Below are 18,764 nucleotides of genomic sequence, written 5' to 3' on the forward strand. Positions count from 1 at the left end.
ACCTGATTAGGCTGCCAGAGGAGGGGGGAAGGGGAAGGAGAAAAGAGAAGGAGGGGCGGGGAGCAGTTTGGAAGCAGAAGGGAGAGGCCTGCTGCCTGCAGCCCAGTGAGGGTGAGCTCAAGGCTCCAACCCAGGCGCGGATTCCTCTGAGAAGCTGCAAAGACAGACCAAAAAACATGCCTGAGGCCCGGAGGGCACGAATGGCTTTGCAGTAAGCAGCATGCTTAGGTCTAAACACTAAACACTTTAACTTAGTTAAAAATGTGTTTAAAAGTGGGTGACTGCCATGCCATCTGACCCCGGCTTCCAGTTCTGGTCTCAGCTCCTCCCAATCCCCACTGCTGACTCCTCAAGTTCGGTGACCTCCCAGTGGGTCTCCAAAGGCACCGGGCGCAGGCCCCCCTTTGTACTGGCTTCCCCTCCGCCAGGAACATGCTTCCGCCATGGTCTGCAGGCTTCGCTGCTTCACATACTCAGATACCTGCTTACACACCACTCCTTCCTAAGAAAGCCTTCCCTGACCATCGCCATTCCCTGACATCCCAGCCCCTGACTTGGCTTCATTTTCTTGATAAGGTGCTGAATTGTGTATTTATACAGTCTCTTTCCACTCGCAGGCATGCAGGCTCCTGCAGAACAAAGACTTCATCTTGCTCATCCTGTAGCCTTAGCATTGATGGGTAACAGGCGCGCGATAAACACGTCTGGAAAGAATGTGTCGGCGAACGTGTGAGGCTCTGGTGCAAACGCACAGCGTGACAGACCAGACTTCTCGTTTCAGCAGCAAGGCACCAGGCAGCCTAATAACTCTCCTGATGCAAAATTTAAAAGCTGAATAAAACATAACTGTGGCGCTGAGCTGACAAGAAATAAAATTCAAGACATCCAAAAGGCAAATTTAAAAAAGGAACCCTAGAATATAACTAGAAAAATAAATCAGCTTTCTCTCTAAATTAACGAGGAGAGACAAAGAGAGAAAATATAAAAGAAAAATTCGCAGATTTGGAGGAAACAGTGAAGTTTAACTTACATCTAATGAGGTTCCAAAAAGGGAGAAGAACATTAAGAATGGGGAAGAATCACTACCTCAAGATAATTTTTGCGGAATGCCAGAAGATACTAACTCACAGATTAAGGAAGCCCCGTGAACTCAAACAAGATTTTTAAAAGAGCCATACCACCACGTATTAAAGGAAAACTGTAAAACCTCAAAGTTACAGAAAAATCATAAAAGCAGCCAGAGAGACAAGATCACGAAGAATGCTGACGGGGCCGAGAGCACCGGTGAAAGCCAGAAGACACTGGAATCATGCACTCTGGGTGATAAGCAATAGGAGGTGACAACCAATCATTCCATGCCCCGCAAAACTAGCTTTTAGGAACAAAGAACTAGACTTTTTCTGGCAGGTAAGATATCTACCACATAAAATACCCTCGCGGAAAAGGAAATTCTAAAGAATATACTTCAGACAAAAAGAAATGATCTTAGACAGAAAGCTCAAAGCACAAAAAAAAGAATGATAAGCGAATACACTGGTAAACATGTGGGTAAATCTAAATAGCACCGACTGTACAAAACACAGTATCTAATCTGTAGAATTAAAAATTTCAGAAAATACTGAACAAGTTGGAAGGGAATGTGGAGTTAAACCATTTAAAAGTGTTTAAATACTTCCATTAGTCAAGAAAAAAGTAAAAACATTACTTTAGACTTTGTTAAGTGCTTTAAAATATCTAGAATAGCCACTAAGAGACTAAACAGAGAATTTAATTTTTAAATGAAGCGAGAATACAAATCCAAGGAAGCGGGTGGGGGAGCATGACAGAACTCAATCGAAACAAAAGAAGATTAAAAAAAACCTCACCAGCGAATCCACAGCAAATAGAAGCCACGAGAACAAGAAAAGGCTGTATCTATTCGGTATTATATTTAAATTGTACTAGAGGTACCAGACAATGCACTCGGAAAAACAGTAAAAGGTATAAGAATAGGAAAGAAGAAAGAAAACATTATCTACAGATGGCGTGGTTTTGGACACCGGACAGGTATCTGCTGAGAACGACCACTCTCGGCTGTGACTGAAGAGCCCTCTGCGCACGTCAGTGCTGGGGCCTCTGCGCATTTGGCTCCATTTACCACGAGGGAAATCCCACTGCAGTCCGCGTTTTATAGATGAGGAAACTGAGACGCCCCCTCCCCAGCGGTCCTGCTGCTTGACGCTTGGCCACCTGGTCTTGCTGTATCACGCTGTTCCCGCGCAGGGAAGGTTGGAGCTGACGTGACTACGGGACCCTGAGCTGAGCACCTCCAAGGTGGCGCATTCCAGAGTCAGTAGGTCACGTGGTCCCCAGTCCACTGTGCCCTGTGCCGCTTTTTCTTTATGTGTCAGCTCACACTGGAGAGGAACCGTGAAGAGACCCTGTGCTGTCCCCAAACTGCACTGAGTTTCATTTATTTTGCTGAACAAGCAGTACCAACACGTTAGGGACCTGCAAATCAGAGAATTCCACACTGGGAAGGTCACGCTTTTAGCCTGTAAATTACACCCATGACATTTGTCAAGTAAGCATTTCCCAACAAGAATAATTCTCCCCTGATCTCCCTCAAGGACTCTGCTGCAGGACAAATCCTGAAAAGAAACGAGACTGAATATGAAATTCAGTCTTCACGTTAACGGAAAGGAAATTTAAATCCCATACTGTTGCGAAGGCCATTGACACACATTTCAAATTCAGAATAAGTTAGCCAAAAATATGACAATATGCTTTGTGAATCTACATCAAGATTCATGTCTTATGATTCAGGTATGACAGAGGCTAATGAGAAAAAAATTCAGGCCGTATTCCCAGAGCTGGAGGAATCGTTAAATATAGGCACCTCGTCTGTCACCTGGTATTGAGGCAGAACTACGAGATGCGAAGGCGTCTGGACCAGCCCAGAGACATGGGACCGTAGTGCCTTCCAGAGCTCTTCCAAAGTGGAAAGGGGACGGCTGCAAATCATTCATTCATCGTTCACTCGCTCGTTCAAATAAACGGCCCACGTCTTCCACTGTTCCCACCTCTCCGTCCTCACCCGCACACTCCTCCTTACTGGGCTCTAGGGCCTAGGGTCCACCCGGGACCTTGGAGCCGTTTCTTCAAAGCTGAGATGTGGTGCTAAGGCCACCACTAGAAGCTGGTCTGGGAGGCCCACGGAGAGAGAAGTGAGGAAGGCCCCGATGATACCGACAGCGCAGACTCTCAGAGCCCCGGGGGCTGCAGCGGAGCCTGCACCACATCCCGCCTCACGCCTGCGCACTTCACGGGCATACCACGGGCATACCAAAAGCTAGGAGCAAACAGGAATATCAAACCTTATTTACTAACTGGTGCAAATATATGTTAATTCTATATTCATATTAAAGGAATCAAAGTTTCGTCACCCTGAAGCTGCTTTTTTGGGATACCGATTTTAAGCTATTTATTAAGAAATAAGACTCAAAGAATCTTTGACCTTCCCCCCTTCCGGCCCAAGAGATTAAGACAGAAAAATCTGCTTCAGGAAGGAAATCTTAGGATCCGTGCTTTAGCCTAATTTGAATTAAATAGGGTAACTAGCGGGGCTTCAGGCGGGGGCCAGTTAGCTAGATACCCAGTGTCCCATTGTTTCTGAGTTGCCCAGCAAGAATTTGTCTGTCATGTATATTGGCCCCTTCCCCAAAAACCTGTAAATCACCCGTTCTTACTTCTGAAATCTAACAGCCCGTCCCCCCATTTTCTCTTTTGTTGAAAAATGTCATATATACACCCAATGTTGCCTCACTGTCTTCGGGATTTTCATGCTTACGTGAATTCTCTATGTGGTATATTAAAAAATGTGATTTTATCCTGTTAATCTGTCTCTGTTAATTTGATTATTAGCCCAGCTAGAAGAACTTAGAAGGTGAAAGGAAAATTATTCTTTCAGCCCCCACAATGTATTTACGCATAAATATATGTTAAGAGGGCCAATTATATATTAAGAAAAGGAAGCTAGTTACAACATCCTATACTTAGCATGTACAGAAAACAGAACGGTAAGGACGTAATCGGGGAACAAAGGTGACTGAATTGTGGGAGCAGTGAGTGAGCCTCCTCTCCCTGGAGCGGGCCCCTCGCCTTCCTTTGGCCCCGGATGTGGTCCTCCGGTTCGCCAGCTAAAGCAGCAGCTTCTCAGAGGATGACGACAACAGTGCGGGCCAGAGCACCAGGCGGAGCGGCGCAGCTCCAACCTACTGCACGGAAACACTGCTCGTGTATCCCACCCCGCTCTCGGGCTCTATGACTTCAAAGAGGTATAAAGCAATGAACCATAATTTCGAGTACAATTAAAATATTTATGAAAATGGTATATTTGATTTAGAAATTCTTCAAGGCATATATACTCCAAATACTTAGGAAAACACAAATAAGTGCTCCTTCATGGACCTCCCCCACGGCACTCTGAGGTGACTGGACAGACGGTGGGCACCACATCAAGGTCTCAGAACAGTCGCCCACTGTTCTCAGCAGGCCTCTGTTTGCATCTAATTCCTATACTCGAATTTCAGAAAGATTCAAATTCAGTTTTTAGGAGGGACTATTTTATTTTTAGGAGGGACTTTTTTTATTTGATTCTGGAAAGCTGTGGGTAAACTCCATTTGTTTATAAATTTAAATCATTTCCCGTTTTATTTGTATCATAATGTATTATTTTATAAGCCTTTCCTTTCCAACGTCTAGACTAAGAGCTAGCAAGACTTAGAGTTGTCAGTACGCCCAATGGGCTCCATAAATGTCCCCCGAAGAGTTCGGGTTTTCCTTTCACATCCTGAATTCTCTTTCAAAGAATGGACTACTTTTGTCTACTTTTATTAGTTGTGATTTTATTAAGTTTGGATTTCTCATTTGCAGATAATCACATAATGATGTTCGCTAATAACAATAACAACTGAGTAAGACCTAGTTTAGGGGAGAAGAAAAACTTTATAAAATAGAAATTCTTATTTTAAAGAAAAATCTTCCAGAGGGAGAAACGTCAATGCTTTTTGAGTTTGAGGTAATTCAATGCGGACCTGTGCCACTTAAGAAAATTATTAAATAGAAGCTGAGTATTTGAAAATGAAATGAATGAAAATGGACTCATTAGAAGAAAAAAGGCCATTCTTAACTAAGCCCTATTAATCTTGAGATACTATGTGGAGAAAGCAAATAAAGGAAAAGCTAATGACCCAGAACAGGAGACCTGAGGTCTACAGTCTCAGCCACCAACAAGCTGTGTGACCTTGGACAAGTCGACAAGGCATTTCACCTCTTGGTCTTACTTCTTTTATTTAAAAAAAAATGCTGGGGCCTGCCTATATCCACACCAAGAGCCATCACAACTCTAAATAACATGTCCCCTTCCCTCTTTTTAATTATGCCACCAAATGAATAATAAAGAATTACGTAGCTGGGGAAAACTGTTAGAAAACTGACAGTGTATACAAAGAAAGGGAAAAAAGAGAGACTCATTCTTCCTTCTGGCATAAATCTCAGACCTGCAAGACATGCTTCGGTTTGGAGTTATATACCTCTTTATTATTCTCATAAATGCAGCATTTAAAGTTCATCTAGAATTCAGTTAGACAGTGTAGAATGAAAAAGAAAGGATGTAAGGAGATATTCAGAGTTACAGGAACAAGAGCAAAACTGATGGACCTGATTAAGGTCTGAGAGAAATATTATATATTTGGGGAATTCCCAGAGAATAAGAAAATATGCCACCCTAAAAGTATTAGAAATACACAAATCACACTAGGTAACGACCTAACAAGAAAATATGCTTCTCTACGTGGCAGGGACTGTAGCAGTGTGGCACTTTCTGGAGAACAGAAGGGGACACCGTCTTCCTAATGGTCACAGCGGCAGGTAATCCAACAGACACATATTCACTTAGTGATGGGTCACTCGAGTTATCGGGATTTTTAAAAAAAGAATGACAGTACTACATAAATAAAGAGGAAGGGAAAAGGGCTACAATTTTTCAATTCCAGATTATTACGTCCATGATAAGAAACAAATATATAAGCCTGCTCAGTTATTGAAACAATAAAAAAAAACTTTTACATTTCGCTATCTAATAAAAACAAAGTGTCTAGTGACAGCAGTCAGATAGGGACAAGAGTCCAGGGTCCAGCTGAGAAGAGAAATAAAAGCCAGAAAGGCAGAGGGGGTTTGGAGCAAGCACGATTAATTACAGACGGTCCCGAGGCAGCAGGTCAAATGGAAAAGCTACTCTGTTCATTTCTCTCACAAGTCCCACTTATGTGTTTGTAGATTAGACTGGCTGTTAAGAAAGGAAATGGCAGCATGTAATAACCATAATGCCTGAAAGTAGGGGGAAAAAAAACAACCTTCTATTAACAGTTAACTTAAGTAACTCATTTAGCTACAACCCAGTAAGAAAAAACACAGCTAGAAATATGTAAGCTAGTCTAAAATATGCCAAAGGTTCTAATTGCGTCCATCTATTCTGAAACGAAGCATGCACATATGTTCTGAAACCAGAGTGAAAACTATAAAGCATAATTCTTCATTTGTTTAGGCCAAAATCTATACACTGAGAAAATCACTTACTCTGACATTTTCTCAAGGCATTTTAGATAAAACATTCCACACTGTTCGGTTAATACCAAACTGCCTGAACATTTCCTTCAGGAAGCTCTAAAACTAGGTGTGCTGAAAAGGTGAGATTTCTGTTAAAGCGATCACTCAGGGAAAAAAACAAACAAAATCAATGAAAATTCTACTTTCAAAAAGGTCTACTTTAAAGGAAATGTACGCCTTCAATAGCACACTCACGTTTTTCTGTCAGATGCCAGCTCCGACTGCCTGGCTTTGCAGATCAGCTTCCGTACCTGCCTCCTTCCGACCCTGCTGGTATGTCTGACCTCCGGCTCCCAGCTGAATTCTCCCAGTGCATTTCATCATTTCCTGTTGGCTGCCGATGGCTTGCAGCAGAGATAAGTCCAGTCCCCTACACTGCTGCGTTCGCCCTGCAGGCACCAGGTTCTCAGACCGCTGCGCAGGGCCTTCTGGGACCAGCACAGAAGAGCTTTCTTTTCAGAAAGTGGCCAAATAGAAACCTCTGTATTCCATGGAAAATCAGAGAGATGAGGTCTAAGGACAAAAGTCATATGACTCCCCCCCCCAAATCAACTGTAGGACACACACTAACTTACACCATATGTGATAGTCTTAGAATCTTTTCTTGTATTCGCGATCCTTCTACTTAGGAGAAAAAAAGACATGCTCGGTATCTAAGGAGCCAAGACTCACAGGAGTTAACGTGACAGGGACTTACTTGCATGAGATAGTCTCACATTGTCCCCATATGTAAAACGCAACTCCTACCCCCACATACCAAAACTGATCCCCTTGTTAGGGGGAGACGCAGGGGAAGCAGGCTCGCTGCTTGAGACAGGCAGGGCACCCCAGTCCCCACAGCACGACTGCCTCCTAAGAACTGGGGTACCTAAACACGCAAGTGTGACCACCTAGAAGTAAAAACCAAACACAAAACACCTTACTTCCTAGAGTTTTACAAAGAATTGAAAGTGAAAGAAAAAGAATAATGTACTTTTGGGTGAGGAAGAGATCCTACATCTCCTCACTTAGAATGTACGTGTCCCCAAGAATACATGCTGTATACTTCCCTTAGACAAAGCAAAGAGGAGGCACAGCTAATCTGCTGCTTGAAGCCCAGGAAGGGACAGGGCGGCAAGGGACAGGGCGGGAAGGGGTCCCGCGAGCACTTCAGAGCAGTGCTCTGTTTCCTGAGTTCTTACAAGTGTGCTGTGTTTGTAAAAATGCATTGATACTTATAAAATGTGTTCTTTAATGTATGTATAACTCAGTAAAAAGTGTTTGAAAAACATATGTGATAATATCAAAAATATAAATACTACAAGAGCAGATATTGAAGCTAACCTGCAAAAACAGACAAGAAACAAATATTTCAAGGGCTCAGCTTCCCAAAAGTGTCCTCCCAGAAAATACATGTCCACCCCCAACTGCCACGGCAAGCTGGGACAGCGGTGGCCTGAAGAGGGCCAGCCGGCATCCTCCTTGCAAGATGGGCCTGAGGGGGAGTCTGCGGCCAAGGGCAAACATGCAGTTGACCAAGGAACAGATTGAGAGGGGAACGGGGGATAACGCTAAGTGGCCGTACGATCCAGCCGTGTCCTTACTACCTATATTCTTTCAAAATGTTGTTAAAAACAGCCACCTAGTCTGACCTTGTAACACAGAATAAGTTAAAAATCTTTCTAAAATCATGTGTTTAGAAATTCATTCATGGAAAAACATCAAGAAAGCAAAGACCATAGTAACACAGGCTTGATTACTTGACATAGAGAAATAATAATAATTAACACTACGTGGAAGATTATTATACCACCTTCCTCCCTTCCCGCCCTCCCCCCTGAAAAAACAGAGAAGTCGACCCAATTCAGCTCGCACTGTCACTGTACTCTGCAGCCAGCCCAGTGAAATCAGCTCCTCCTACACAGAGGGAGGGGCGCACACAGGAGTAGCGGGCCGGCCACACTCGACCAGCAGCACAGAGGCCCCCCACTTCATCCCAGGGTCTGCTGTGGGACAGACAGGATCAGGAGCTGAGGGCCTAATGGCCCTAGCGGTCATTTTGTCCAGCGACAGACACCCTGGCTGGAAAAGGCTGAGCCATAGGTCAATTACTGTTTCCAGCGACTGATTTTTACCGTCCTTGACCACAATACACGGGGCTTTCTAAAACTAATGGTCTGGCAGTTACCTTGCAAAGCATTTTAACTAAATTTAAGCTGCAGAAAAATACGATCGCAAAAGCCCTTTCTGGGAGTATTCTCTTCCACTAAGAAAGAATAATGCCTTCATCCGCTGGCTTGACAGGAAACTCTTCTTCACCCCAGGCCCCACTCGGGGCTCTGGATTATGGGAGGGGACAGTTACAGCACTCACAGCAAGGGAGACGTATTCATTTCATTTGTCCAAGATCCTCATTCATTTTTTTTTTTTTAATCCAACAGGCTGATCAATAACCATTTAGAGTGCTTACTTTACGTATGGTGGATCACGAGACTCGCCCCATGGAGGTAAGCGCTACTGCGGCCTCCATTTTCCAGGTGAGGGGACTGAGGTAACGGAGAGGTCACGTTACGTGCCCAGCGGGCGAGCCACAGCTGATGCGTGGGGCAGCCACTCGCACCCAGGCGGTCAGCCTCCGGAGTCTGGCTGTCAACCACCACACACTGTCTGTCCGTCTGGGCCTCTCTGAAACATCATGACCAGACCTTAGTAAAAGTTTTATTTGAACTAAAACAAGAACGCAGACGGCAGTGAGACTGTGTATGAAGTCGTGAGACGAGCCTTCCAGAGCCGCCCAGGGCACCCTCCTCTCCCCCCCATAACCTCGCCCACCTCGCCGGTGGCAGAGGACAAGACTGGCTCCTGCAGTCCTGAGGCACTGGGAAAACACACTGCTCCAGGGAAACCCACCTGCTAAGTCCAGCATGCGGTGCCTCGGCTGGTTTTTCTGGTTCCAGTCCGGCTTCCGGCAGCAGACTTGGAACCGCCGGGCATTCATTCAACAAACATCGGTGCCAGGCAGAGCACTGAGGGCCCCGGCGTCCCTGCCCCGGATTACGGGCAGGGCAGAGGTACGAATAAAAAACAACGCGTGAGCTGATAAGTGCTGGAACCACGGGCCGAGGCATGCGGCAAAGGGAGCGACGGCCCAGGGTGGCAGGGGGGCCGGGGACGGCTTCCTGAGGAGGGGACACGAGCTGCTTCTCGAAGAGCTTGCCACCGACCTACTCGAACCGTGTGGATTAAGGCAGAAAAGATTTCAGGAACAGAGTCCAGTATTTTAGCTGAAGACTGCTGGAGTCTCGACGTCCGTCGGGCGAGACCAGGGGGAAGGGGGACAGTCCAGGGAACAGTCATTAACCTGGCAGAAATCACAGCTGTCAGGAGAGCTGACCAGGCTGCCTCTCCCATCTGATACCTTCGTTACACAGTTGTCACATGGTGAAAATGGCTGCCTTTTCTAAGCTCTCTTTAACAACTCCGTAAGCGCTACGAGCCCCATTGACACAAGGGAACCCACCAGAGGAGTTAAGCAACCTGCCCACCGTGACCCAGAATAACGGCAGGACAGGGTTCCAACTCAGGTCCGCCGGAGACTTTAAAGCCCATCCTCCTCCCCTCATACTCTACGACTCCCATGGAACTAGCCCTGAGGGAAATTAAGAGCGCCTGGCACAGGTCGTGTCCTATGCGGAGAAAAAGAGAATTTCTATGACGTGATTTTTCCTCCATTCCTCTACTGGTCTGTCCTTGCTCTAATACCACGCTTTTTAAAGACCAGCTTTATTGAAATGTAATTCACACACCATACAATTCAGCCAATTAACATGTAAAATTCAATGGTTCTTAGTGTATCCACAGATGTGTGACCATCACCTGAGTCAATTTTAGGACATTTTCATCACCTCGAAAAGAAACCCCGCACTCTTTAGCTATCACTCCTCTCTCCCCCCAATCCTTTCCCCACCTGAGCAGCCACCGCCTCTTACAAGGTGACTCCTAAAGAGGTTAAGGGCACAAGGTAATCGGGTTGTTAAGAAAACAGTGTGAACCATAGCTCTGGGCTTCGGCCCTCCCCGCTGAGCTAAAGCCAACCGCTGAGCCAGGCCAGGGCGAGGGAAAAGCCGGACGACTCAGGGACAGGTGCCCGGATGAGAGGTGGGAGTACCTGGCAGCCGCACGCTAGACGGGCTTCATGGTTCAGATGTCTCTGATCTTCGCAAGCCCTAAACGCAGAGCTGGGAGGTCCACCGGTGGCAGGGAGGGCAGAAGTCACGCAAAAACCCAAGAAGTGTCCCTTTGGTCACAAGGCTTTATGCCATGAGGAGTGCCCACCTCCCCATCACCAGACAGGCAAGGACCAAGAAGACATGGGGGAACTAGAATGGAGTTGTTCTGAGAAGCCAAACTATTCAAGGACTTTGATGAACAGGTGACTCCCTGGCCTTGGTTTGTTTGCTCCCTCGGCCCTCCTCAAGTCCTGGGGAAAGGGGAACCCTCTGCAGACCTTGAATAACAGGACTCGCACTCCCAGCTCCCCCAATCACCCAGAACGCACTGCAAGGTGCAAAGGCCGAAAGGACTTCTGTGTAATGTTAACACCGAGTGAGACCCACTGAGTGGGTCTCGGCCCTTAGAATAACTGATCTTCCGACATACACGAGCAATTCTGAGGAGCTGGAACGGTCCGCTCTCTAACCAGGTTAACTCGGCTCTCCCCACTGCCGTGGAAGAGAGCATGACAACGCCAGGCGGCCACGGAGCAATGGCGGCTTGCAGGGACAGGTTTCACCGCCTGCTCAACCGTCAGTAAACACGCAAGATCTAATACGATAATTACAGGTATCGGCTTTTCTTTGTCTTCAAATGATAAGTAAATCTTAAATTCTAGAAACCTACCATATTCCTAAGTAGGTTATATAAAAACATTCCGATATGATAGGTCAATTTTTTTTTTGGCACGGGAAGGGGGGGGCTTTGGGGGACAGGGTCGTAGCTATGTTCAAATCCTACTTGTTAGCCTTTCGTATTTCTCATGAACCAAGCCATAAATAGAGCCATCTTGCTTTTACCCACATATATACATAAAAAGGAATAAATCAAGCCAAATTTCTAACATTCTCTATCAAAGAAGAAGGTGCCAGGACAAGCTGAGCTAAGGACCAGGTCTATCTTTGGCAAAGCAAAAAAAAAGTTAAAACCCTTTATATAAGCTTCTTTGCTTTTCTGGCATTTGTCCAAAGCTTCAAACAAAAAAAAATGAAGCCAGACCAAAGCGGAAAGCCCACTTGAGAAAACCTCCAATGCACCAATGTAAAAAAAAAAAAAAAAAAAAAAAAAAGCTAATTTTTTTTCTTGTGCATTTTATAAAAAGCCATTGTGAAAAGTAACACTTGAACCTCTAACACATGTCTTGGTGATGAAGATGTCACACAGCCCCCAGAGTCCTGGAAACAGCCTGAGCCTTCTTTGGGCCACATACTGAAGATGAACAATGATCCCAGAAACAATGAATTCAGAAAGGAGTGGTGAGCACGGTTTGCGGCGAGCTGTGGGTACTTCCAGGAATAAAGTTAGAGATAGGCTGTGTTAATGTCTCAGCGGAGGGGTGCTGTGTGATTTCCCCTCGTTGATCTGTATGCACCCTCTGTGCTGGGCTCCGGGAGTCACAAGCTAAACGATGCACCACACTTGTCTTTAGAGTCTAGTAGGACAGACACATAAGCAGCCAGAGGATCACACAACACAAGTGCCATATAACAGACCTAAACAGGGAATGTGGAAGGCAGGCAGGGATTGGGGGGGGGGGGGGGACTGGGAAGAGATATGGGGAAAGTCCCCAGGAAAGCTGGGCACTGAGCTGAGTCTGGTAAAGAAGGTGTGTCACTGTGCACCTCTGGCTGTCGCCTCCTCTCTCCAGCTGTGGCTTCCTCCTCCCCCAAGGGCCAGCAGGAGGCCAGATGGAAGCTCCCAACTTTACAGACCAATGTCTTTTATTACGGGCAGGAGAAGTGCCCAATACAATGCCACAAACTTTATTTTGACCACTGAGGACATTAAAAAATAAAAACTAACCACTTCCCATTATTTCATTTCAAAATCATTTTAATAATAAAAGATATTTGAACACTAAAAAACAAGTCATACAACTCAGAATAAGCAAAAAGTCTCAAACTTAATATCTTTAGCTTTGTAAAAGAACAACTATTATTGATATTTTGGCTAAGTGGCAACAAAAATGTCATCAGGACCTGGTGTTTAGAAACTCTGCAAACAGTTAATAAAATTAGATATTATTTTATGATTTTATACGTACTTGCCAGGATCTTTACACACAGTGATAACCCTAAAGAGTGGGTGTACTGTCCATATTTTTCAGATGAAAAACTTAGCTCAGGAAGAAGTGGCCTGCCCACAGTCACACAGCGGTGGCAGTGCACAGAGCTGCTGCACCCGGTACCCTCTGAGAGCAGAGCCCATCCTGGCCGCATATGCATGCCACGATGCGTGGGAGGGCTCTAGGTTACCTCCAAGGTCCTTATCAGAAGTAAACACCCATTTTTATTGTTGTTGCTTTGGGGATGACAAAGGGAAAATTCTGTTCTGCCCCCTTTTTTTTCTTTGTAGACTCAAACAACCAACTCAAATCCTCTGTGAAACCGGGAAAGCTATAAATATGAAAATAAATGAAATCGTGATCCCAAGCATTCCAGAACGCCACCGTCATCTTGTCCTTTCTCCTCCATTTTTGGACCAGTGCCAGGGAAAAATAAAATGAGGAAGATGGGCAAGAATCAAGAACTTCTATGTGCCAAGAAGTAAGAAACATTTGAACCCCTATCAAAAATTTTCAATACTATACTTCAATTTGGCATGTAATAAGTAAATATTAGGTGCTTAATAAATAAATCTAAATCCTGTAGACACTGTTGAGTCTTATTTAAATTCAATTTAGAAGACATGGTCTCCAACCTCTGAAAGCTTCTATTTTTGGTTTGAAATATGGAGATGATTATAAATAGAATACCAACTACAAACTTAAATGTGTACCTCAATTTACAAATATTATGTTCTTTTACTTTTACCATTTAAAATTAAAGTCTACTGTTCTTAAACAATCTTTTAATACAATGTTCCCAGTTGCACTTCAGCACGGGATGAGCTCCCGCTGTGTGAGGAACGGGCCAGTAACTGTTAGAGACTGGTCCCCTACAGGACCCTCTACCAACACCTGCAAGGGAAAAGCAGGGCTGAGAGGGACAACAGTGAGGGGAGGCTCGACCCTGGCAGATTTCTAAGCATCCGGTTCCACTACCTGTGACGTGATCTCAGCAACCATCTCAGGGGTCGCGAAGATTAAGCGAGAAAACATACACACAGTGTGTTATTAAATGGCGGCCACTGTGATCATCTCCTAATGACAGAACTGGAAGCTCCCGATAATGCTATTCACAACTCAAGTCATGGAAGAGCCCAAGGGGCCCAAGGGTATGACAAACACAGGAGGACGCATACTTAGCTGGCAGCAGCATTCAGAGGACAGGCGATTCTTAAATGTCAGAAAATCAATGACTCGATGCCACAACAATCTGAACAGAAGTGACTGTCAGAGGGCACTGTGACCCCAAAGGGCAAAGTCTAAATAAGGATGGGGCTGGCTCAGACGGGCTTGTGAAGGAAAATGAAGGGGGGACTTTGCCAAGAGGCCGGCTGGGCTGAGCGCCACAGAGTGCCAAGTCCAGAACGACTCTCGGGCTGCGGCTTGGACGGTCAGGGGCTGCTGCGGACAGGCCGCGAGCAACCTGGCTCAGCCTGGCAATGGTCACTTTGCACTTATGATAGGTGACCTGGCTTAAGAAGTACTATAGATGAGGGACATGTATCTCCCATGTGTGAAACAAACTAAAGATGGACAGGTTACAAAACAGTTTAAACAGTATGGATCCATTCGTTTTTAAAAATCACATCTGTCACATGCGTCAATAAAACCACCTGGAAAAGTGCGCGTCAAAGTGTCAACAGTGATTTTCTTCTTTTGAATATTTGTATTTGTATTTCACAAAGTGCATGAATTAATTTTATAATGAAAGAATAAACTGAGTTCCTTTGAATTTTGAACCCAGGCAGATAACACCACGGCAGTGGAAAGGCTGCTGAGCGCCCCACGGCTGTAGAGTACGGTCACCCCTCAGCTGTAGGGTACGGTTGCCCCATGGCTGTAGGGTACAGTCGGTCACCCCTCAGCTGTAGGGTAGTTGGGACCACAACACTCAGGGAGGTGGTGGGCACCCCTTGCCCATGGGGCTTTTATAAAATCCCTCATCCTGAATAAACCCCAGAACAAGCGGCTATCAACTGAAGCCTACCTTTCCCGCGCCTCATCCTCCAGGGGGAGGCGTTTCATCCCCTGCAGCTGGCTTTCCCAATTATGCGACATTTCACATGGCAAAGAAAAGGGATGTGATTCCTGGGTGCTCCACACAATTCATTCCCTAAAGTCTGGGATTTTATGAACCATTTCTGTAAAGAGACCTCAGTTCCAGGAAGAGTCAGGCCTCTCTAAAAGCGGCAGGAGCTGCCCGCCCTCAGACCAGCAATCTCATGCCCCATGTGCAGGTTCCTTAAAACCTCAACATGCCGTGAGCTACTTCCATGCAGCGCTGGGTCTAAGGGGGACATTGTGGTGAGTGAACGAGTCCTAGTTTGCTAGGTGAACGGAACTGAACAGAACATTTGACAACAACCACTAGATGGGTACAATAAAGAAATGTGACAATAGGCAGTGTGTGGGAGGATGTGGGCGATGGAACTTGCACCCAGGGCAGATGGGAGAGTACACTGGCATGACCGCTTGAGCGTGACATTTCTGCGTGTTGCACGCACGACCCCCGGAGCCAGCGAGCCTGCTCCTCCGAGTAAAGCCTAAAGGAGTGAGTGCACCAGAGGCCCGCGTAGAGGGCTCAGCGCCTCAGTGCCCACGATGGTCAACAAACGGAAGCAGCCGGCATCTGCCGGCAGGAGGAAGACAACGTGCGGTCTTGGCACGTGATGGTTAATTTTATGTGTCAACGTGACCGGGCTCCAAAGTGCCCAAATATTAGGTCAATCATTACTCTGGGTGTTTCGCCAAGGGTGTTTGTGGATAAGATTAACGTTTTAATTGGTTAAGTAGATTGCCCTCCATAATGTGTGTTTGGGGGAGGGGATCCAATCAGTTGAAGGTCTGAACAGAACAAAAAAACCCAACCCTCCCCCCAGAAGAGGGAATTCTCCACTGCCGCCCTTCGACCTTCACCTGCACCACCAACTCTCCTGGCGTGCTTAGCTGCCGGCCCTGGGCCCAGACCGGAACTGCACTATTGGCTCTCCCAGGGCCCCAGCCTGCTGGCCGTTACTGCGGATTCGCCTTGCCGGTATCCATATCACGTGAGCCAGTTCCTACAAATAAATCACTTTCTCTATATACACACACATCCTAGCGGAGAACCCTGACTAATAAAACACATGCAGTAAAAACGAAGGAAAAAAGCAATTGGCGGATTACTTGATTCCCTTTTTATAAAGCTCAGAAACAAAAACTGAATATATTAGCTACAGACATACATATATATATATATATATATATATGTATGTATGTATGTAAGTATTCTTTTTTAAAAAAAGAAAAAAAGCAAGGAATGTGAGAACGATAAAACGTCCTGGAACACCCTACCCCAGGCAGGACGAGCCCACTGGGAGCTTCTCTGTGGTGCACGATGGTGTCAAGCTGGGAGGCTGGCTTTGAGGTGTTTATAATTATGCTTCAAAAACCTACACGGCCATCGCCCATCGTTTACATGAATTTTAAATTATCTAATAAAACATTTCTAAACTAGAGGTAGCCAAGTAAAATGCCATAGGAAAAGACACAGGAAGAAACATGTGTTCACCAAATGCCAGGCCAAAAGCCGGCCTATGCTGAGATTCCCCCAAACCCCACTGCAAAGAAAAAGGCTCCCCTGGCCAGGCTGGAAGGCCCGCTCCGACCCGCAGCCCTCCCGCGTTCGGAGCATTCGGGCCTTCCCTCCCCTCTCATTTCGAGGACACTGGTACATTTATTTTGCATGTGGAAGAGGAAGGGAGGTTAGAAATTACGACTGGGCTAATTCCTCACAAAGCGAACACAGCCGCCAGCACCTGCCAGATTCACCTGCCTGTTGCTGACCCTCAGCACTCTCAGGTGTCATTTCGTTACCAGTGCTACCACGAAACTGCTCCCCTGGCCAGTTTGAGGTGGCTTGTTGCTTTGACAATCCTCTTCCCCACCCAACCCCAGGAATTCACTCCAGGTTCCTGCAGGGTGAGACCTGGAGCCACCCCGGCCTGGTGAAAAGCCTGCTGGGAAGTGCAGGCCTCAGGGACTGGTGGTCACACGCTCCAGACAGCTAAAAGGAAACACAGGACCAGCTTGGGCTGGACACACACTGCCGCAGCCGCTCCTCTGGCCCCTTTCCCCACGAGCCTGTCCATAGGATCCTCTGGGGGTTCAGATGTGGGGGGACAGTGTTCCATACAGGCATCCCTGCCATGCCTGGAGCCTAATGAAGTGGCCACATAAAGCACTTGTTGCTGGGTTCCGGTACATATGTCTACATTTATGTAGATTCCTTCTATGATCATTTTACTTAGATTTTTATTAGGATTAGCTGCAGAATTTTACTATACGCCTTTCAAACATCTGTTCATATATGTCGACATAGGTTTTCCTATTAATCTACTAATTTCATGTAGCAAATTGTTAATCGTGGCATTAGCTAAGCACTGACTACACACCAAGCCCTGCTCTAACCCCCTCAGGGCATTATCCCATTCGGTCCTCACATCAACCCTGGACGGTGGGACTAGTCTTGTCCTGCTAATCGTACAGATGAGATTAAAGCTCAGGAATATTAAATAACGTGACCTCAGTCAGAGTGAGCAGATGGCAGGACTAGGACACACTATGCTCTAAGCCCTGAGCCAGAACTTCCTCCAGCTGACATAATTCTTCACGTTAGGCTGTCCTTGTACTTCTGGAACAAACCTTACTTGGTCATAGAGAATTAATTAACTTTTAATATACTACTGTATTCGAATAACTTTATTTGGAAATGTTGCAAATATATATATATATAAACATATATCTGCATATGTGTGCGCGCGCGTGCGCACACACACACAGGAAACTGATCTATAGTCTCCTCTAGACCGTGGATAGAACAGGAAACCTAAACACTATACAGAAAGAGACAGACATATTTGACTACTTAAAATGTTTAAATTTAGTGGGAAAAGACACCTAAACAAAATAAAAACAAATTACAGAAACAAAATCCAGGGGGACATACTTGCAATACATACAAAGGATTTATAGCCTGACGTACAAAGAACTCCTAAAACTGAAAAGAAAAACAACCTAATAGGAGGAAAAAAATAGGCAAAGAACATGGATATAGAATTCAGGGAAGAATACGAATGGCCAATAAACATGTGAAACGATGCTCAATTTCAAAAGTACTCAGGAAGACATAAACTGCAAGAACAATGGGTACTATTTCAGCCGTCCGACGAGCAAGGACACCAAACGTGCTACAGGTGGACGTGCCCAGCAAAGCATGCATTCATCCACTGCTGGTCTCAGAATGTCCTCCGAAAGCCTGAAGCGGCTGAATCTGGGGCAACTACCAAAAACTACTGACCGGGAAGGTCCTCTAGAGTACAGCACTCGTCATTCATTCAACAACGAACACCTACGACATGCACGGCACTCTGTTAGATCTGTATTCCCAGAGTTTCGAATCAGGAGTCTGTAGCCAAGGGAAGTGAAAACAGCAAGTTGCTGAGTGATGCCTGCAGAATGCTCTTCCTTTGACTAAAACACGCACCGATGCTTGTGAGAGCCTGGGAAAGCTATGGAAGGCTCTGCTGCACCATCTCGAGGTGTTGGGCCGGAAGTTTATCACCACTTTGCTGGGTATCCATCTTTTTGTTTCACTTGGCCTGAGCACATGGTAACAAAAGCAATAACCGTAACTTTGAGAAATCTAACAAAGAATATTGCAAACAGGTTCTGTTCACACGGAGAGAAAGAAGAACCCAAGGTCCCCATCAAGTTGGTG

At 45.8% G+C, this 18,764-nt stretch overlaps 1 protein-coding gene across 2 annotated transcripts in view; it reads right to left on the minus strand.

Moving 5' to 3' along the window:
- The window catches only part of PACSIN2 (protein kinase C and casein kinase substrate in neurons 2), a 96,422-nt gene that overhangs the window by 54,899 nt on the left and 22,759 nt on the right, over positions 1 to 18,764 (minus strand). The window contains exon 1 of one of the 2 annotated variants that reach the window (XM_016135778.2): positions 6,844 to 8,390. The exons of the other annotated variant lie outside the window; for it this stretch is intronic. The gene's annotated coding sequence lies outside the window, so the exon portion shown is untranslated. Of the gene's footprint in view, positions 1 to 6,843; positions 8,391 to 18,764 lie in introns of those variants that run through there. 2 annotated transcript variants of the gene reach the window in all.

This window comes from Rousettus aegyptiacus, unplaced genomic scaffold (genome assembly GCF_014176215.1).
Source record: "Rousettus aegyptiacus isolate mRouAeg1 unplaced genomic scaffold, mRouAeg1.p scaffold_m13_p_2, whole genome shotgun sequence".
Lineage (NCBI taxonomy): Eukaryota > Metazoa > Chordata > Mammalia > Chiroptera > Pteropodidae > Rousettus > Rousettus aegyptiacus.